The sequence below is a fragment of the Panthera onca genome, chromosome X (genome assembly GCF_046562875.1).
Source record: "Panthera onca isolate mPanOnc1 chromosome X, mPanOnc1 haplotype 2, whole genome shotgun sequence".
NCBI lineage: Eukaryota > Metazoa > Chordata > Mammalia > Carnivora > Felidae > Panthera > Panthera onca.
In genome coordinates, this window is record NC_138357.1 from 25,942,245 (window position 1) to 25,964,977 (window position 22,733).

At 35.6% G+C, this 22,733-nt stretch overlaps 1 long non-coding RNA gene across 1 annotated transcript in view; it reads right to left on the bottom strand.

Annotated features, from left to right (window-relative positions):
* Positions 1-2,403: 2,403 nt before the first annotated feature.
* The window catches only part of LOC145714678 (uncharacterized), an 83,141-nt gene continuing 62,811 nt past the window's right edge, over positions 2,404-22,733 (bottom strand). Inside the window, exon 3 of the long non-coding RNA XR_014136926.1 lies at positions 2,404-2,589. This is a non-coding gene — a long non-coding RNA (uncharacterized LOC145714678). The remainder of the gene's footprint in view (positions 2,590-22,733) is intronic.

Genomic DNA, 22,733 nt, shown 5'->3' on the forward strand with positions numbered 1-22,733 from the left:
CTGGGAAAACTGGACAGGGACTGGACATAAAAGAATGAAATGGGACTGCTTTGTAACACTACACAAAAAATAAACTCAAAACGGATTAAAGATCTAAACACAAGACCTAAAACCATATTAATCATAGAAGAGAAAACAGGCAGTAATTCCTCTGACATTAGCCATAGAAACATTTTTCTAGATATGTCTCCTAAGGCAAAAGAAACCAAAGCAAAAATAAACTATTGGACTATGTCAAAATAAAAAGCTTTTGCACAGCAAAGGAAACCATCAAGAAAACAAAAAGACAACCTACTAAATAGGAGAAGGTATTTTCAATAGGAGAGGATATATCTGACAAAGGGTTAATATCAAAAATATATGAAAGGCTTATACAACTCAACACCAAAAAAACAATTGATTAAAATGGGCAGAAGACCTGAAAAAAAAATCTTTTTTTCCCAAAGAATACATACAGATGGCCAAAAGACACATTAAATGATGCTCAACAGCATAATCATCAGGAAAATGCTAATCAAAAGCACAATGAGCTATCACTTTACACCTGCTATAATGGCTGAAATTAAGAACAAAAGAAACCAGGGTTGGCAATGATGAGGAGAAAAAGGAACCCTCGTGAACTGTTGGTGGGAATGTAAATTGGTACAACTGTGGAAAACACTATGGAAGTTCTGCAAAAACTTAAAAATAGAAATACCATACAATTCCACCACTTGGCATTTACCCAGGGAAAACACTAACTCAAAAAGGTATATGCACCCCTATGTTTATTGCAGCATTATTTACAATAGCCAAGACACGGAAGAAATCCAAGTGTCAAAATACATATGGATAAGGAAAATATGGTATATATATATATATATATATGCAATGTAATATTATACAGCTGAAAAAAGTATGTAATCATGCCATCTGAGACAACATGGATGGACCTAGACTAGGGTATTAAGCTAACTGAAATAAGTGAGTCCAAGAAAGACAAACATCATATGATTCTGCTCATAAATGGAGTCTTTTTTAAAAAATTTTTTAACATTTATTCATTTTTTGATAGACACAGAGCGTGAATGGGGAGGGGCAGAGAGAGAGGGAGACACAGAATCCAAAGCAGGCTCCAGGCTCCGAACTGACAGCATAGAGCCTGACGCAGGGCTCAAAGGCGCACGGGCCGTGAGATCATGACCTGAGCTGAAGTCGGACGCCCAACTGACTGAGCCTCCCAGGTGCCCCCATAAATGGAATCTTTAAAAAAATGAATGAACAAAAAGCAGAATCAAAACTATAAATACAGAGAACAAACATGGTTGTCAAAGGGAGGGTAATGGGGGGTTGGGCAAAAAGGGGTAAGGGGAGAGGGAGATACAGGCTTCTAATTATGGAATGAGTAAGTCACAGGAATAAAAGTGGAGCATAAGGAATACAGTTACTGATTTGTAATAGCGATGTAATGGGACAGATGGTATCTATACTTGTGGTGAACATAGCATAATGTATAAACTTGTCAAATCACTAAGTTGTACACCTAAAACTAATGTAACATTGTGTGTCAACTATAGATGTACAAAAAAATTAAAAACAGAATTACCATATGATCCAGTAATTCCACTACTAGGTATTTACCCAAAGAAAATTAAAACACTAATTTGAAAAGTTATATGAGCCATTATTTATTGTGTATTGCAGCATTATTTACAATAGCCAAGGTATGGAACCAACCTATGTCCATCCAAGCATGAGTGTATAAAGAAGATGTGGGGTGGGTGTGTGTGTGTGTGTGTGTGTGTGTGTGTGTGTGTACCTAGAAGGTATAATGCTAAATAAGAGAAAGACAAATACCATATGATTTTATTCATAAATGGAATCTAAAAAATGAATAAACAAAAAGAAGAATCTGAACTATAAATACAGACAACAAACTGATGGTTGCCAGTTGTATTAAAAAAATACAGCAGCCATTCTTTATAAAACACTTGCAGAAAACTAGAAATAGACAAACTTTTAAAATCTGATAAAGAGTAATATGGAAAACACTCACCTGTTTTCTTCAACACTCTACTCATTCCCAATACTTCTGGTACTTCTGGTCACAAAATGTGTGGGATTTTTTTCCAAATCAAGCAATTCTCCAACTCTCCAGCAGACACCAGCTGTGTTATCTACAATTTGACTCAACTCTGATGCTATTTATTTGGAGATAGCATCAGATCTCAGAGGTTAAGGGTTCAGTCTCAAAAGACTGCCTCCACTTCAAATGCCAATTACAAGTGCAGATTATCACCTGTGCTTCTGACCAACTGGCTATAAATCAGAAGTTCCCAGACCCTCCCCATCAGGTTCAATTAATTTGATAGAACAGCTTACAGAACTCAGGAAAACAATTTACTTTTTAGATTACTGGTTTATTACCAAGGATATTAAAGGATACAAATAACCAGCAAGATGAAGAGATACATAGGGTGAGGTCCAGAAGGGTATTGAGCACAGAGCTGCTGTCACCAGGGAGTTTGGGGTGCAGTGGGGTACTCTTGTTCACCTGCCTGGAAGTTCTCCAAATCGTGTCCTTTTGGGTTTGTATGAAGGCTTTATTACCTAGAGAGTATTGATTAAATCATTAGTCACTGGTGATTAATATAACCTCTATCTATATCCCCCCTACACACACACACACACACACACACACACACACACACACACACACACACTCCACTCTCTGGAGATTTGAAGTTTCCACCCCTCTAACCACATGGTTGGTTTCTGTGGCAACCAGCACCCATCCTGAAGCTATGTAGGGGCTTCCAGCCACGAGTCATCTCATCAACATAAAACTCGGGTATGGTGTATCACACAGACCAAACTGAAAAATGTAAAACAATAACATTTATAAAAGAAATGATAGGAGAAAGTTTTGTGGGCTTAAGCTAAGCAAATATTTTTTGACATGACATGAAAAGCACAGTTCATAACAGAAAAAGATAAATTATAATTTAAATGTTTTTTAATGTTTATTTATTTTTGAGACAATGTGAGAGACAGAGTGCAAGCAGTGTAGGGGCAGACAGAGGTAGACACAGTGTCTGAAGCAGGCTCCAGTCTTTGAGCTGTCAGCCCAGAGCCCAACGTGGGTTTCGAACTCAGGAACCGCGAGATCATGACCTGAGCGAAAGTCGGATGCTTAACCGCCTGAGCCACTCAGGCGCCCCTAAATTATAATTTAAAAATGAAAAACGTTTGTTATATAAAATACATTGATAAGAAAATGAGGGGCACCTGGGTGGCTCAGTCGGTTGAGCATACAACTTCAGGTCGGGTCATGATCTCAAGGTTTGCGGGTTCAAGCCCCACATAGGGCTTTGCGTTGACACGTGGAGCCTGCTTCGGATCCTCTGCCTTCTGTCTCTGCTCCTCCCCCGCTTGCTCTCTCTTTCTCTCTCTCTCAAGAATAGACATTTAAAATGAATAAACAGACAAAACAAAACAAAGAAAATGAGAAAACAAGTCACAGACTGAGAGAAAATATTTGCAAATCACACATTTGACAAGTGACTTTTATCCAAAATATTTTTTAAAAACTTTCAAAACTCCACAATATAAAAGGAAGCTTAAAGACATGCACAATTTTTTTTAATTCTCAAATCCTCATAAGCTTGCCCTGTTTTCCAAGGAGAAAGAGTGCCCTAGGGGTGATAGTATTTGTTGCCATTTTTGTCCACCATTTGAGACTTTTGTTCTGTAGGGGAAAGGATCTTGATGGTCTTCCCCCCTTTCCCACAGTGGTTATACTTTTGCTCCCCCTGGCATTTATAATGAGGAATGCTTTTTCAGAACTCTTGCTATTCTAAAACAGTTAGTTTCATGGAAATCAGTCTTGAAATGAGTGCATATTCCCCTGAACTGTGTGACATTATAGGGTTCCATATTCTGTTGCTAACCCAGACTTGGCCTTTACCAGTTTGATAACAATTTTAGTTGAAATCTTACTGGTGTCTGATTACGTATGCACCAGGTAAGAAAGTACTTGTGTCCTATCTTCTCTTGAAAATGCCTGAGTATTCTTAGATTTGGGGTTAATGAATTTCCAGTTTATCCAGTTTTTTGTTGGTGTTATAACAGTGTAAGTGGTATTCCTCCCATGTTTTTCCATTTTAAATACACACTAGACGTTCTAGATAGATATTAAATATATTTTTGTACATAATATCCTTAATTTTTTCAGTGCCAGATACTTTAAGTTTTTTTTTAATTACCCAGTGCTCATCATGACAAGTGATGTAGAGTGCCAGATACTTTACACATGTTATACCACTTTATCCACATAGCAAATCTGTAAGTTAGGACCTATCCCCGTTTTACAAGTGAGTTTATGAAGCTGAGAAAACAGATATGGTTTGTTGGTACTGGTAGATACAGTAAATAGAAAAGACTAAAACAAGCCTAGTTCTGCTTGGTTCATGTCTGCTTTTTATTTTTCCTCCTCACTGTATTATATCACTTCTTTTCAGAAGTTCAGAGAATGTAATATCCAATATGCTCTATTCCTACTGGTAAAAAATCTAACATTTCTTAGAAATGACAGGAGGGATAAGAGGGATGCAGAGAACTAAGTAAGGACTCATCTGTGCTGGCAGTGCTGACTCGGGATGGGGGGATCGGAGTAGGAGTTTGACTTTTGACAGCTTTCTCTAGGTGTGCTGGCAGAAATAGGTCTTTGCAAATGAGAACTTTGCAACATAAAATTGATATGACCAATCACTTCACAGATGACTGCTTTCCCCCAAGAACAGGAGGCAGTTTGGATTAGTCACAAATTGGAGAGTGACAGAGCAATCATTACAGTGTCTAAGTCCAGCTGCTAAACCTGGAGAGGTTAAGGCCACATCAACATCTGCCAAGTACAGCTCCCTGTTTATAAATCTGTGTGATGATCTAGTCTTTTCCTTTCCCTTTAAATGAGGGACAGATTTACCATGGCCAAAATTGAAAACATATTGGCACATATGATTTAGAAACCTGGCAAAAAACCTGCTGCCCTTAAAGTAAATGCAAGTGTGTGTGTATTTTAAATAATTTGGGTGGCTCATGTCTTCCATTTATTAGCCTTGGCTTTACTATTGGACACTTCCATTAAAATAGCCTTTCAGTGGGACCTGCATTTACTCTTAATGAATTAAGGTCAATGAGATGATACGGGGAACAAATGTGGGTAAGTGGTTAAAGTAATAAGCAGAAGAGTTTGATAAATTCAGGAAACCTTACTTATTATCTGTGAAACTTTAGCAAATTACTTAAGCACTCTGTTTCTCTGGTTTCTGTAAATTGAAAATAATAATAGTAACCTACTTTATGGATTTAGAAAGTTAAAGAAATCAATACATGTAAAGAACTTTAAAGAGGCTGTAGAATATCAAGTACTATGCCAGTGTTAGCTTTTGTTGTTGTTGTTGTTGTTGTTGTTGTTGTTAAATTTTATTTCAAAATAATGGGAACAGAGAGCGATCTCATAAAAATTTCATTTTCCAAAGATACTTTTAACAATTATATAGCAAACACTGGAGTAAAGATATGCTAGAAATGACCCTGTTGCTATAATCTAAAGATTGGATGATAAGGACAAGAGAGGTGGCACAAATGTTGAATGAAAGGGCAGAAACCAAAATAGATTTCATGGTGGGAAATGTACAGATCTTGATAGTGTGAAAGATGAGGGATAGTAGAATTGGGGAGGCTGGGAGATTGGTGGAGCCAATTGTTGTAGTGAGAAAATTAGTAAGGGGCTGACTGTTGGCAGGAGGTTGGGGGCATATTAAATTCGAGGTATCATTTAGATTCCAAAGAGAAATGTCATGTGGATGATTGAGAATGTGGGACAAAATAGAGGAAGAGAGATTAGCATTGGAGCTGTAGATCTAATAATTATATTTAGGTAGTTCCTGAAATCATGTATGTATCTCAATTTTTTTTATTTGATCACAATATCTTTTTCTCAACTTTTTTAAAAAAGCTTCCAAAACTGTACTTGTTCCAAAATACAGACTTGGACTTGAAAATGAGAATTTGAGGATGAATAAAGAATGCTGATTTACATAAAATTATTCAAACAACTGAGGAGAAAATGAGATGCATAACATAGGCATAATAAAATCAACAAGAACTGCCTGATAGTGTATTCTGATCTCTGAAACAATTGCCCAAATTATACTCCAATCTAGATATTGCCTGCACTTGAAAAAAGTAAACAATAATAAAGTACTCATTTTGAAATATTGTGTCATTCAACTAAAGTAAAACTATATTTGAAAAGTTAGAGTTGCAATATAGTATAAAATAATATTTTCTCATTCCTTAGAAAACTGGTCATTAATGCCAATCTCTGTAAATCTATAAAGATGTACTTTGTTTTGTGAAATAGATGAATTCCTGAAAAATTGTATGCAAATACATTATATCTTAAATGTATTGGAATGGTTAATATTTTATAAGAAAACTTTTATCTGATTAATTATAAACTAGTTTATCTGTGTAGCTAATTTGGAAATCTATTTGATTTAAAACATAGATTATTTTGTCTAAAATGAAGATAATTAATAATAGTGGGCTACTGGGTAATGTACAGAATTGTTGAGACATTATATTGTACACCTGAAACTAATATAACACTGTGTGTTAATTACACTTCAATAAAAATAAAGAAAAGGGAGATAATGGCATTAACTCTCCTAGGGTTCTTAGAATTAAAGGAAATGATGCCTACAAAGTCACAGCATAGTGCCTGGAACACACAGAATATGTCTAATAAATGTTTAATACAGTGTTTAAACCATGATAGTTATTGTTTTTAAGTTAATCAAGCATTATTAAATGGAGTATATTTTCAAAAGCAAGAAAAAAAAGAATAGTGGGCTATTATATGTCTACTTTTGTCTGGGAAATATTTGTTTCTATGCCCACTACTAATACATAGGTGTGGGCTCCCAGAAGCCATTTATTGTACTTTGTGATTGCACACTCCTTATTATGTCTGAGCTAGATGTGGAAGCCTGATCACAGTTATTCAGATAAGAATATTTCCCCTAGAAATTTGGAATTAGGACTTAGTATTAGACTGTAGTGGGAAATGTATCATGTACATTAAGAGCTGAAGGGTTGCCATAGTTTACTGAATGGAAGGAAAAACCAAATCTCAACTGAATAAAGAAAAGAGAAAAAGAAAGAAAGAAAGAAAGAAAGAAAGAAAGAGAGAGAAAGAAAGAAAGAAAGAAAGAAAGAAAGAAGGAAAGAAAGAAAAGAAAGAGAGAAAGAGAGAGAGAAAGAGAGAAAGAAAGAGAGGGAGGGAGTGAGAGAAGGAGGAAGGAAGGAAGGGAGGAAGGGAGGAAGGGAGAAAGAAGTACAAAACAAATAAGTAGATGTAAACAGAGATGAGAGATGAAGAGATGAAGCCTTTTCAGTCTTTGTTTGGCTCCAGTCACCCTCTGGGGCCTGGTAAATATCTGCCCTTCAGCTCTGTGAGACAATTCCTTATCCTTAAACTTTATTCTTCTTTCTTTCCTTTCTTTCTTTCTTTCTTTCTTTCTTTCTTTCTTTTCTTTTTCTTTCTTTCCCTTTCTTTCTTTCTTTCTTTCTTCCTTTTTTCCTTCCTTCCTTTCTTTCTTTCTTTTCTTCTTTCCTTTTTTTTTTTTTTTTTTTTGCCTAATCTGCTTTGGTTTGGTTTTGCTACTTGCAACCAAAAGGTCTTACTGGAGTAACTGGTATTAAGATGCAACTGCCAAAACATGGAATTAGTTGAGCCAAAATTAGGTGAATCATAGTGAGGATTTATGCTCCTCATGATTCTCTAGATGGGGAGTTGGCCATCCATATAAAAAAACTAGGAAAACAGCTTTTTAGAATATTGTCTCTTCCCTCTTGGCATAAGACTAATTGTACCCCATGGGTAATATTCACTAGAAAATGGCTACAGATTTGAAGATAAGAAAATGTATTGGTTACTCCATGTAGTGTTCAATAAACTATAATGAGAAAGAGGACAGTCAAATCTAAGGTTGTGAAGTTAGAAACAGATGGTTGAAAGTGAGATTGTCTAACTTGAATCTCTGAAGTCTACGCTATAGAATATTTCACATGTAAATTACTATACTAAAATAGCCAATTTTTTAAATGTTTCCTCTTTTCTAAGAATAAGGTTGATGTATCACTTGGGAAATAGTGGTATTTTGGCAATTTCAATGGGCAAATCTAAGAGGAGCCAGAGATTTTAGAAAACTCAATTCCAACAGGTTTCTCCAGTACACTTTTCTTTGCACTCTTCAGAACTGATTCATTCTACCCAATGTTAGGTATGTTCCACTACTTAAGTTAAAATACAACATGGAGGCAAGATCACAATTCTGAGACAATTTAGAGTACAAAACCAATTAACTAAATCATTTATTCATTGCTTCATTTTAATTGAGGTGAAGAGCACTACCACTCAAGCTAAATTACTTGGATTCTTGGGGCGCCTGGGTGGCTCAGTCGGTTAAGCGTCTGACTTCAGCTCAGGTCATGATCTCATGGTCTGTGGGTTCTGTGCTGACAGCTCAGAGCCTGGAGCCTGCTTCAGATTCTGTGTCTCCCTCTCTCTCTGACCCTCCCCCATTCATGCTCTGTCTCTCTCTGTCTCAAAAATAAATAAACATTTAAAAAATTAAAAAAAAAATTACTTGGATTCTTTTCATGCATTCACTTCTTAGTTGTCTGATCTTAGGCAAATTGTTGACCGTATTTCTTAGTTTCATTGCCTTTAAAATTGAGCTAAAAACTGTATCAATCTCATTGTATTTTTGAGGAATAATACAGATACAAGGCTCCATGCAATGCATGGTATGTGGTAAGAACTCAACAAGTAATTATCATCACCATTCTCATCCAATAATTATTTCTATGTTCCTTCTTTTTGCTAGTCACTATCCTAGGTGCTAGGGACAAAATAATAAAAAGGCAGACAAGGTTCATATATTTAGAGAGTTTACATTGTAGTGGAAACAGGACAAGACCAAAAATAAATGAATAAAAATAAAAAATAATTCCAAATAGCATTAAATGTCATGAAGAAAATAAAAACAGGATACTGGGATAGAGAGTGGTGAGAGCGGGGGTGAAAAGGTTCAATACAATGATCAGGGAAGTCCTCTCTGAGCTAAGATATGAATATGAAATAAGTTATGAAACAAGTTAGGGAAGTTTTTTGAGAGAAGATAGCAAATGAAAAACTCTGATTGGAGTTGGAAATAGTAAGGACTCAGTGTTTGAGATAAAGAAAAAAAAAGGTCTTTACAGCTATAATGTTGTGAGTAAAAGGAAAAAGAGGGACCAGATGAATTTGGATATCATACAAGGACTTTAAGGCCATGCTGAAAGTGTGAATTTTTTTCTAAGTGCAATGGAAAATTATTTGAAGGGGTTTTAAAAGCAAAAAATTATTTTAGAGGAACTAACTTATATCTTGAGAAAAACATAAATGAGGTAATTCTGGATACCCAGCATAACACATCACTCATAATCAAGTTTTGATAGACTCTTGTTTCTGGAAAGATATGTAATGCAACAGACAGTTATCTTTGTCACTTATTATCAGTGTAGCCTTGGGAAAGTTACTTAACTTCTGCAATATAGTGTCTTCACTGATTCTGAAGCATTAGGAATAATCACACTGACATCAAACAGTGTTTGAGGATCAAATTTGATACTTTATTTACTCATTCAACAAATACTTACTGAGCCCTTACTATGTGGCAGGTACTACTCCAAGAGCTGAGGATACAGCACTGACTATAATGAATGGTTGGCTTTCATGGAGCTGACATTCAAATAGATGAAATAGATAATAAATACAAATAAATGTTTATAATACTATGAGCCATAAAGAGGAAAAAAGGGTGAGAGAGTAGAGAGGGATCAAGAAGAGTTTTTCTGAGAAGTTGACAGATCTCCTAGGCAGAGATCTGAATGAAAAGAGACTTTGAACAATGCAAATATCTGGGGGAGGGATTTCCATAAAGAACTACAATTTCAAAACTTTCAGATAGGACCCTGATTGGTATACTTAAAAGACATCAAAATCTGCATATTTTGAGGTCAAAGAATAAAAGGAAGAGTGGTACAGAAAAGCTCAGAGAGATAACATGAGGCCAAGATTATTTATATATGCGAATATAAGAACTTTGGAGAATGACATGATCAGAATTACTTTTTCACAAGAACACTGGATACTGGGTAGAGAATAGATTTTTTATACCTTAGGGTGATTTAGATGTCTAAACTCAATATTTAGACCCTTTGCTGTATAAAGTTATAACCATAAAAAGATGGCACAGAACTCAACTTCTGTGAATTAACAGAAACTGAAGCCTCTCCGTGCTGACTCGGGTATTTGGAAATGAGGTATCTGTAGCACAGCCTCCTCCACCTCCTCACAACATGGCTAAAAATTCTGGGGTCGCTTCCAAAGGCTGTAGTTTGTGTCAATCTGTTGCCAGAAGAGTCAAGAGGTAGCAAGACACCTTCTGCTCTAGAACAAGCTCTGAAATTTTCCTCTAGGAAGAGAGATCTCCAGCCAGAAAGCTGAGGCCTGGTTTTAATCTGAGAAGTCTGATTGGTTTGGTGGAGGCAAATGTAAAATCTTTAGACATGCAGAGATAAGAAAAGGGAGAAAAAACACACATCAAAAAAATATCAGAGAACTGAAGAAAGACCCACTAAAGATGAGCCTGTAAACTGAAAGTTCACAGCAGAGAGGAAAAACGTGTTATGAAAAATACTTAATAAGTGGGTGAATTCACTTATAAGGGTTTTCACAGTATAGAACAATTTTCCATAATGAATATTTAAATGAATATGTTTTAAAAGGAATAGAAGGGATTTTCCTAACTGACAAACCACATAGACCAAAATTCTACATTTAACATCATGCCTAATAGTGAAGCTTGGAAGAGAATGCCCATGGATATCAGAAAATGACAAGAATTCCTGCTAACATCATTATTAAATATTTTAGTGGATAGTCTGGCTCACACATGGGAAAATAAAGAAGACATAATAATTGTAAGAATTAGAAAAACCTAATTGTTATTTGTAGTTGATCATTTTTTTACATTGTAAATCTAAGGGAATCTACAAATTTTTATAACTAATAAAAGGCTTAATCAAATTTGCTGAATACAAATCAACAAACAATAATCAACAGTACTATATATCAGTAATGACCAATTACACAATGTAATAGTAAAAAATAACCTATTTTATAATAACAGAAAAAAAAACCAACCCAGAACTATGATATACTTAGACATGAATTTGGAAAGATTCTATATCATAAAGGTGTTAATTTCCCCAAATTGTCTTGTAAGTCTAATGCAGTTCCACTCAATATCCTAACAGGGCTTTTCATGTAGCTTTTGCCAAAGGCTGTAAATTTAAAAGAAGCCATTTTTATTAAAAAATGACTGAATGTAACCACAATAAGGATTCATGAAGCAGAGAATCAAATAGATGATATAGAAAATAAATTTATGGAAAATAAGGAGGCTGAAAAAGAGAGAGAAACAAAGCTATTAGATCACAAATATATCACAAATATAGGGAAATCTGTTATTCCATAAAGCACAATAATATCTGTATCATAGGAGTACCAGAACAAGAGTGTGGGAAAGGGAGAGAAGGTTATTTGAACAAATTATAGCTGAAAAATTCCCTAATCTGGGGAAGGAAACAGTTATTCAAATCCAAGATCCAAGAACTCTACTCAAAATCAACAAAAACAGGTCAATACCAAGGTGTATAATAGTGAAACTTAAAAAATACAAAGATAAATAGAGAATTCTGAAAGCAGCTAGGGACAAAAGGTCCTTAACCTACAAGGGTAGACACATAAGGTTAGTAGCAAATCTGTCCACTAAAACTCTGCAGGCCAGAAGGGAATGGCAGGAAATATTCAATGTACTGAATGGGAAAAATATGCATCCAAGAATTCTTTATCCAGAAAACCTGTCATTCAGAACAGAAGGAGAGATAGTTTCCAACACCAGCAAAAACTAAAGGAGTTCATGAACACTAAACCAGCTCTTCAAGAATTATTGATGGGGACACTTTGAGCAGGACAGAGTCCAAAAGCAATAAAGACTAGAAAGTAACTGACAAAATACAGGAACGGCAACTCTACAGGCGATAAAATGGCACTAAATTCATATCAATCAATAATGATTCTGGATGTAAATGGACTAAATGCTCCAATCAAAAGACACAGGGTATCAGAATGGATAAACAAACAAGAACAGTTGATATGCTGCTTACAAAAGACTCATTTTAGACACAAAGACATCTCCAGATCATAAGTAAAGGGGTGGGTCACCATTTATTATGCTAATGGACATCAAGAGAAAGCTGGAATAGCCATACTGATATCAGACAAACTAGATTTTAAAACAAAGATGGTTGCTTGTTCTAGCTTCGAGAAGAATGCTGGTGCAATTTTGATTTGGATTGCATTGAATGTGTAGATTGCTTTGGGTAGTATTGACATTTTAACAATATTTATTCTTCCAATCCATGAGTACGGAATGTTTTCCCATTTCTTTGTATCCTCTTCAATTTCCTTCATAAGCTTTCCATAGTTTTCAGCATACAGATCTTTTACATCTTTGGTTAGGTTTATTCCTAGGTATTTTATGATTCTTGGTGCAATTGTGAATGGGATCAGTTTCTTTATTTGTCTTTCGGTTGCTTCATTATTAGTGTACAAGAGTGCAACTGAGTTCTGTACATTAATTCAAAAGACCCCGAATACCCAAAGTAATTTTGAAGAAGAAGACCAAAGCGGGAGGCATCACAATCACAGACTTTAGCCTCTATTACAAAGCTGTAATCATCAAGACAGTATGGTATTCGCACAAAAACAGACACATAGACCAATGGAATAGAATAAATACTCCAGAATTGGACCCACAAAAGTGTGGCCAACTAATCTTTGACAAAGCAGGAAAGAATATCCAATAGAAAAAAGACAGTCTTTGTAACAAATGGTGCTGGGTGGCAACATGCAGAAGGATGAAACTAGACCACTTTCTTACACCATTCACAAAAGTAAACTCAAAATGGATAAAGGACTTGAATGTGAGACGGGAAACCATCAAAACCCTAGAGGAGAAAGCAGGAAAAAACCTCTCTGACCTCAGCCTCAGCAATTTCTTATTTGACACATCTCCAAAGGCAAGGGAATTAAAAGCAAAAATGAACTATTGGGACCTCATGAAGATAAAAAGCTTCTGCACTGCAAAAGAAACAATCCATAAAACTAAAAGGCAACCGACAGAATGGGAAAAGATATTTGCAAATGACATATCAGACAAAGGGCTAGTATCCAAAATCTATAAAGAACTCACCAAACTCCACACCCGAAAAACAAATAATCCAGTGAAGAAATGGGCAGAAGATATGAATAGACACTTCTCTAAAGAAGACATCCAGATGGCCAACAGGCACATGAAAAGATGCTCAAAGTCGCTCCTCATCATGGAAATACAAATCAAAACCACACTCAGATACCACCTCATGCCAGTCAGAGTGGCTAAAATGAACAAATCAGGAGCCTATAGATGCTGGCAAGGATGTGGAGAAACGGGAACCCTCTTGCACTGTTGGTGGGAATGCAAACTGGTGCAGCTGCTCTGGAAAACAGTGTGGAGGTTCCTCAAAAAATTAAAAATAGATCCACACTATGACCCAGGAATAGCACTGCTAGGCATTTACCCAAGGAATACAGGAGTGCTGATGCATAGGGGCACTTATACCCCAATGTTAATAGCAGCACCTTCAACAATAGCCAAATTATGGAAAGAGCCTAAATGTCCATCAACTGATGAATGGATAAAGAAGTTGTGGTTTTTATATACAATGGAATACTACTTGGCAATGAGAAAGAATGAAATCTGGCCTTTTGTAGCAACATGGATGGAACTGGAGAGTGTTAGGCTAAGTGAAATAAGTCTTATAGAGTAAGACAGATACCGTATGTTTTCACTCTTATGTGGATTCTGAGAAACTTAACAGAAGACCATGGAGGAGGGGAAGGAAAAAAAAAAAGAGAGGTTGGGAGCCCAACCATAAGAGACTCTTAAAAACTGAGAATAAACTGAGGGTTGATGGGGGGTGGGAGGAAGGGAAAAGTTGGTGATGGGCATTGAGGAGGGCACCTGTTGGGATGAGCATTGGGTGTTGTATGGAAACGAATTTGACAATAAATTTCATATTAAAAATATATAAAAATATAAATAAATAAATAAATAAATAAATAAAAGAAAAGTCTCAAATACACAACCTAACCTTGGAAAAAGAATAGCAAATAAAGCCCCAAACCAGCATAAAATGGGGAATAATAAAGATTAAAGCAGAAACAAATGATATAGAAATAAAAAAAAACAGCAGAAAAGACCAACAAAACTCGGAAGCTGGTTCTTTGAAGGAATTAACAAAATTGATGCACCCCTAGCCAGACTTATCAAAAAGAAAAGACAAGGGACCCAAATAAATAAAATCATGCCTGAAAGAGGAGAAATCCCAACGAACACCACAGAAATACAAACAATTTTAAGAGAATATTATGAGCAATAATATACCAACAAATTGGGCAATTTGAAAGAAATGGATAAACTCCTGGAAACATAAAAACTACCAAAACTTAAAGAGGAAAAAGTAGAAAATTTGAACAGTCCCATAACCAAAAAAGAAATTGAATCAGTAGTCAAAAATCTCCCGAAACAACAGCCCGGGGCTAGATGGCTTCCCAAGGGAATTACACCAAACGTTTATAGAAGAGTTAATACCTTTTCTTCTCAAAACTGTTCCAAAAAGTAGAAATGGAAAGAAAACTTCAAAACTCATTCTATGAGGCCAGCATTACCTTGATTCCAAAACCAAAGACCCCACTACAGACCAGTAGCTGTGATGATCATGGATGCAAAACTTCTCAACAAGACACTAGGAAATTGAATCCAACAGTACATTAAAAGAATTATTCACCATGTTTAAGTGAGACTTATTCCTGGGCTGCAAGTCTGGCTCAATATCCACAAATCAATCTACATGATATACCACATTAATAAAAGAAAGGATAAAAATCATATGATTCTCTGAAGAGTTGCGAGAAAGCATTTGTCAAAATATAGCATCTTCTTGAAAACAAAAACCCTCAACAAAGTAGGGATAGCAAGGACATACCTCAACATCCTAAAGGCCATATATGAAAGACCCACAGCTAATATCATCCTCAATGAGGAAAAACTAAGAGCTTTTCCCTAAGGTCAGGAACATGACAGGGATGTCCACTGTCACCACTGTTGTTCAACATAGTACTAGAAGTCCTACCTCAGCAATCATACAACAAAAAAGAAATAAAAGGCATACAAATTGGCAAGGAAGAAGCCAAACTTTCAGTATTCACAAATGACATGAGACTTTATATGGAAAACCCAAAAGACTCCACAAAAAATTGCTAGAACTAATATAAGAATTCAACAAAGCCATGATATAAAATCAATGTACAGAAATCCATTGTGTTTCTATACATCAATAATGAAACAGCAGAAAGAGAAATCAAGGAATTGATCCCATTTATAACTGCACCAAAAACCATAAGATACCTAAAGAATAAACCTAACCAATGAGATAAAAGATCTGTACTCTCAAAAGTATAGAATACTTATGAAAGAATTTCAAGAAGACACAAAGAAATGGTAAAACACTCCATACTAAGGGATTGGAAGAACAAATATTATAAAAATGTCTATATTACCCAATACAATCTATACATTCAATGCAATCCCTAGCAAAAAACACCAGCATTTTTCACAGAGCTAGAAAAAACTATCCTAAAATTTGTATGGAACCAGAAAAGACCCTGAATAGCCAAAGTAATGTTGAAAAATAAAAGCAAGCTGGGAGGCATCACAATTTCAGACTTCACATTATATTACAAAACTGCAATCATCAAGATAGTGTGGTACTGGCACAAAAACAGACACACAGATCAATGGAACAGAATAGAAAACCCAGAAATGGATCTACAACTATATGGTCAACTAATCTTCAACAAAGCAGGAAAAATATCCAATGTAAAAAGGACTGGCTCTTGAACAAATGGGGTTGGGAAAAGTGGACAGGGACATGCAGAAGGATGAAACTGGATCGCTTTCTTACACCACACAAAAATAAATTCAAAATGGATGAAATACCTAAATATGAAACAGGAAGCTATTAAAGTCATAGAGAAGAACATACAGGCAGCAACCTCTATTAAAGTCATAGAGAACATAGGCAGCAACCTCTTGGCCTCAGCCAGAGCAACTTCTTACTGGACACATCTCCAGAGGCAAGGAAAACAAAAGCAACAATGAACTATTGGTACTTCATCAAGATAAAAACTTCTGCACAGCAAAGGAAACAATCAAGAAAACGAAAAGGCAACCTATGGAATTGGAGAAGATACTTTCTGATGACATATTGGATAAAGGGCTAGTATCCAAAATATAAAGAATTTATCAAACTCAACACTCAAAAAATAAATAATCCAGCTAGGAAATGGGCAGAAGCATGAACAGACACTTCTCCAAAGATGTCCAGATGGCGAACAGACACATGAAAAAATGGTCAACATAACTCATCATCAGGGAAATATAAATCAAAACCACAATGAGATACCACTTCACACCTGTCAGAATGGCTAAAATGAACTCAGGAAATAACAAATGTTGGTATGGATGCACAGAAAGGGGAACCCTCTTACACTGTTTGTGGGAATGCAAACTGGTGCAGCCACTCTGGAAAACAGTTTGCAGCTTCCTCAGAAAGTTAAAGACAAATCTACCCTATGACCCAGCAATTGCACTACTAGGTATTTACCCAAAGGATACAAAAATACTGATTTGAATGGGTACATGCACCCCAATGTTTATAGCAGCATTATCAACAATGGTCAAATCATGGAAGGAGCTCAAATGTCCATTGACTGATGAGTGGAGGAAGAAGATGTGGCATATATATAATGGAGCATTACTCAGCTATGAAAAATAATCTTGCCTTTTGCAATGACATGGATGGAACTAGAGTGTATTATGCAAAGCAAAATAAATCAGAGGAAGAAAAATACCATATTATTTCACTCATATGTGGAATTTAAGAAACAAAACAGATGAACATAGGGAAATGGAAGGAAAAATAAGATAAAAACAGAGAAGATGGCAAACCATAAGAGACTTGTAAGTATAGAGAACAAACAAAGGGTTGCTGGACAGGAGGTGGCTGGGGGGATGGGCTAAATGGGTGATGGGCATTAAGGAGGGCATTTGTTGGGATGAGCACTGGATGTTATATGTAAGTGATGAATCACTAAATTGTACTCCTGAAACTAATAGTACACTATATGTTAACTAAGTTGAACATAAATAAAATCTTGCAAGAAAAAAACAAGTCATTTGTGAGGTGTGATTCAGTTAGCTCAGCCTTTGAAAATAGGACATAGCCCTACAACTAGTACAGGGTATTAATTATACCTCATGGTATTTTTTCCATATGTACTTTTTGATATGTTAATTAAAGTCCTTGAATTTTAATATACTAATATTCCAATATTAAGAAAAACTCTCTTAGAAACATTAATTGAATTATGGGAAAAGCAAAATACCTATGGAACAAAAAAAGTTGTTATCTGTCAAAAAATGTTGGAAAAGATGCTTACCAAATAGATGTTCTAAGCAATAGAAAAACCTTAAGCAGATTTTTAAAATATAATCTACAGTATGTTGTTCTGGATGTTGAAGACTCTCACCTGCCTGAAGGCAGGGGGCTGGATATGATGAATTCTGGAGATTATTTACTAGTTCTAATCCTATCTTCCTAATCTCATGTTAATGTTAATATTCGGTCAGAAACATCAAAAGTAAACTTCCCTGCTCATTTCTGCTTGCTGTCCTTTCACATAACTCTGTCCTGCTCTTGACTGGGGTCACCCTAAGCAACATGCCTGGATGAGTTTAGTGTATCACCTTTACCAATCTTGTCATTTTTAAATTTTCTGATGACTAAAAATTTTTATTTCTTCTCTCTGAATCAGGTCATGTAATAACAGGTATTTGTGGCTCTTATATTAATTAGTGCTATGCTATGTTATTAAAAGATAATGAAATGACATATTTTTATACCCAATGTAACCAATTTTTGCAATAGTTTCTACTTGGTGAGGTATAAATGTGAAACCACTTTATGCTTTTTCTCCATTTTCTGCCTGCACCTGAGCTATTTTGCATCTCCTTGTCCTGTCCTTTAATGACACCTTGAGTAGATTACACAACTTCCAGTCATGTGTGGTTATTAAAAGCTTAGTTTAGACTATAACTAATTCAAATTTTCCTCTCTCCTATTGCTAGCCAGGATTGTGTATATACAAATGAACCTGAAATTGGGAGGAATGTGTAGTCTGATACTTTTCCTTTGTTATCTTGCTATCTTTTTCACCTTAAAGTGGTCAGCCTCCAGAAAACCTATTCCCACCTCCTCCCCTAGGTTCTGGCTCTTTAAATGTGTTGAAGGGTAGGATCAAGATAGATGATAGATTAGATAGATAGATAGATAGATAGATAGATGATAGATAGATAGATAGATAGATAGATAAAGGAAGAACAGGCAGGTGTCTCTTATTTAAGTGGTCATTGATTACAGTCTTCTACATGTTGTTGCTGCTTCTCTGGCAAAAACTATATAGTCATTAGAGCTAGGATTATAGTGATACAAGGAGACATTCTACTGGGTGCAAAATTTAAAGAAAAACAAAATACTTAGTAATCAAAAATAAATAATGTTTTAATACAATTTTTCCTGAAAGTCAAAGTTAATGCAAAAATCTATGATGGAGAATATATCACACAGGAAGGTTGGTCATCCTGATGAAGAGTTCAGTGAAACTGTGAAAACAGAGTGGCAATGACCATGTAGGGTAATTCTCAATGATATTGGTGAGGGAATTTTATTTCCAAAGAATGTGGGAGAATTCAAATATGTTCATTTACATATTAAAGGAAAGGATGACCCACAAATCCTGGAACATGTGGAAATATTTAGGTTGTATACATAATGCTCCAATGAACAACTTTTAGCTTCAGATAAATTATTTATTAAGAATTACTTCTTATCAGTGGAATTTCTGGGTTAAATGCTAGGAATGTTTTATGATTTGTTTTTAGAGGCATAATCTAGTGGAAAGAACTTGGCTGTTGGATTCAGATAGACTGGGTTTCAACTCCTGCTCCATCTTTGTTATCTTTGTGATTCTTGACAACTTACTAACCTCTTTTAGAATCAGTTTCTTTGTCGATAAAATAAATATAATTATTTCTACTTTATCCAATACTAGATAAATTTTGGAGAACCTGCCCCATGATTCCTTCACAGAGAATCTACTCTCTCCACAGTTTTTAGCTAAGCAGTTGGTGTGCCACATGGCCAAGCCTTATGACCATCCTTTTATTGAACCAAGAGTAAACATGGTTTATCCATAAGGTGGCTAATGTGTGCCTGATGGGGACTGCCTCAAGAAGAAATAAGTTTATCAGGATATCATGTTTAAGAAACTTGAATTAAGAGTAGAAATAATCAGGCTCTGGGCTGATGGCTCAGAGCCTGGAGCCTGTTTCCGATTCTGTGTCTCCCTCTCTCTCTGCCCCTTCCCCGTTCATGCTATGTCTCTCTCTGTCCCAAAAATAAATAAAAAACGTTGAAAAAAAATATTTAAAAAAAATAAAAAAAAATAAATAAAAAAATTAAAAAAAAGAGTAGAAATAAGCAATTAGTCACATAAAATTGACCTTTTTGGTATTTCTGTTAGCAAAAGAAGTAACAATTTGGGGAGCATTTTACAAATAAGCAAGGGAATATATAGAGACAGATACAGAGAGATATGTGTTGTGTGCATATACAAATATGTGTATATGTACATAAATAGAGAGACAGAGATAGAGAGATACAACCACACAGACAGAGATTCAGAGAAATACTCATGTACAGACAGCCAGAGAGACATTTGGAGAAAAACAGACTCAGTGATCATATACAAAGAGATGACAGAGAAACAGACAGTCAGAGATGATTCATACATACAGAGTAACAGAAAGAGATACACAGACTCAAAGTGACACACAGAGAGAGAAACTAAAGGAGAGAAATAAATAAAAGACCCAGAGCAAAGAGCAACAGAAGGAGACAAAGGGAGAGGCAAACAGAGTGAAATATATAATAGAGACCTAAAGAGAAAGAGAGCGAAAACACATTCTCACCTAAAAACATAATGAGAGTGACGACATAGACAGAAAATGACAGACACAGAAAAAGAGAGAGAGACAAAAAAAAGAGATACAGACACAGAGAGATAGACACAGATACAGGACACAGAGACACTGACACAAATAGGCAAAAAGAACTGATGCTGACTCAGAGAGATGAGACATCCTGAAAAATCTAGAGATGGAAATGGGAAGAACATGAGTTCTGGTACTCACTTGATTCCTAGTCTCCCTGTCACTGGGTCAGTTCTCTTTTACTCAGTTACCATGGAGCTTTCATTGGTATTCCTCTTGATTTGCATTAGGTTGAGTTTTCTCTTCCTAGAATCCAAAGAGCCCTTGATAGCATGATAGACACAAAGCCTGATTTCATGCCAGTGCCCACTAGTACTGTGTTAACATTAGTCCCCATACTTCATGTGACTATGTTGCTTCATGAAATGCCCAACGAATTGACAGAGCAATCAGCAGTTAAGGAATATTGCAAAAACTATTTGAACTAGGACTGAAGAATGGTCACTTTCTCAAAAACCACCGAATACTAAAATTAATCAAACAGAAAGAAACAATACTATTTTTATCTGAAAGTGAGTAACCAAGCAAACAAGTATTAAGCATTCTCATTCTCTTTTAAATCAGTTTAATCTCAATATCCAATTCCTACATGAGAATACACTTCTAAAGCAACCCTCCACTTCTTTTGCCTGCACTTCTCCCTTTCTCAGAATCCTTCCGCCCCTACATTTTTTCCCATCTTTACCCCTGACCTGTATCTGAGTGACAATTTACCAGTGGTGGTAAGGGTTCAGGATCAAAAACAGTAAAAGGGACACACACACACACACACACACACACACACACACACACACATTGCTCTTGCACTGTTGAAACTCAATGCCCTTATTGAAGTCTACTGCTTCAGAGAAGTCTTTTTTGACCTTAAGATTCCCTCACTCCCAGTCTGAGTTAAGCATGCCTTCATCTGTGCTACAACTATTGATGAACTTTTTACTAAATGGCACAAAATCTTTACGTGCCTATTTTCTCTACTAAACATATGAGTTTCCCAGGGGATCTGACAGTATCCTATTCTCCAATTTACCCATTATTATATGGCACAATGTTTGAAACACTATAGAAACGCAGTAAGTGCTTGAAAAATAAATAAGATGTTGGGGCGCCTGGGTGGCTCAGACGGTTAAGTGTCTGGCTTGGGCTCAGGTCATGGTCTCAGGGCCCATGAGTTCAAGCCCCCTGTCAGGCTCTGTGCTATTAGCACAGAGCCTGGAGCCTGCTTTGGATTCTGTCTCCCTCTCTCTTTGCCTGTCCCCTGCTCATGCTTTGTCTCTCTGTCTCTGTCTCTCTTTCTCAAAAATAAATAAACATTAAAAATTTTAAAAACAAAGTCTTCTCCAAATAAACTTGTACCCCTTTAAACTCCAAAAAATTTTAATTTTAAAATATTTATAAAATGAAAAGCTTGTAAAAATGTATTATATTCCTTTTTAATAAAGAAAATACTAAACACAAGGGACAATACATCACACTGCTCATACTGGATAAAGAGCGTGTGTTGTAGAAACAGCGAAATTGAGTTTAATTCCTTATTCTGATCACTTACTATCCATATGATCTTGATCAAGTTACTTAATAGCTCTAAAGTTCATTTTCCTCACCTGTAAAAAATGGAAATAAAAGGACTACACATATAATTAAAAAGTACTGTGAAATCAAAATGAGTCAATAAATTTAAAAAGCTTAGAAAAGTACTTGGAATATAGTAAGTGCTCAAAAAATATTAGCTATTATTATCTTCACCTTTTCCTTAAGATATCAGGAACTGACATAAGTATCTGTTTTATGCAATGCTTTAATAAAGTGATGCATTTAGAAGCTATTGGGATATGTAAGGATGTTTGCCCTTGTATTAAATTGATTCAGACTGCTGAGGTTTTAAAATCCTTATGTCTATCATTTTTCTGTTTTCTTTCTTGCTATCAGCTGCTACTTCTTGCTAATACCAATGTCTCTCCATAGCATTCCCACTACAATTTTTATATAAGATATTTAACATTCTATGGACTAGGAAAACACATTACTAAGCTTCTTAGAATAGTGTTTGAAGTAAGAAATAAGGGACTGTGAACAAAGTCTTAATCAAAGGAATTTTCATGTGAAAAAAAAGTATGTTATTGCATGGACATATTGATTTCTCAGATGCATTTTGTGCTTTCTTCCTGAATGTCAACAGAAAATACTCTAAGTTTGTGCATAATAGACTTCTGGGACAATCAAAGTAGTATCTCACTAATATGCCATCTGTAAAAAGATAATATGGCATAGTGGAAACAGCAAAGATAACACAGGTCTAGAACT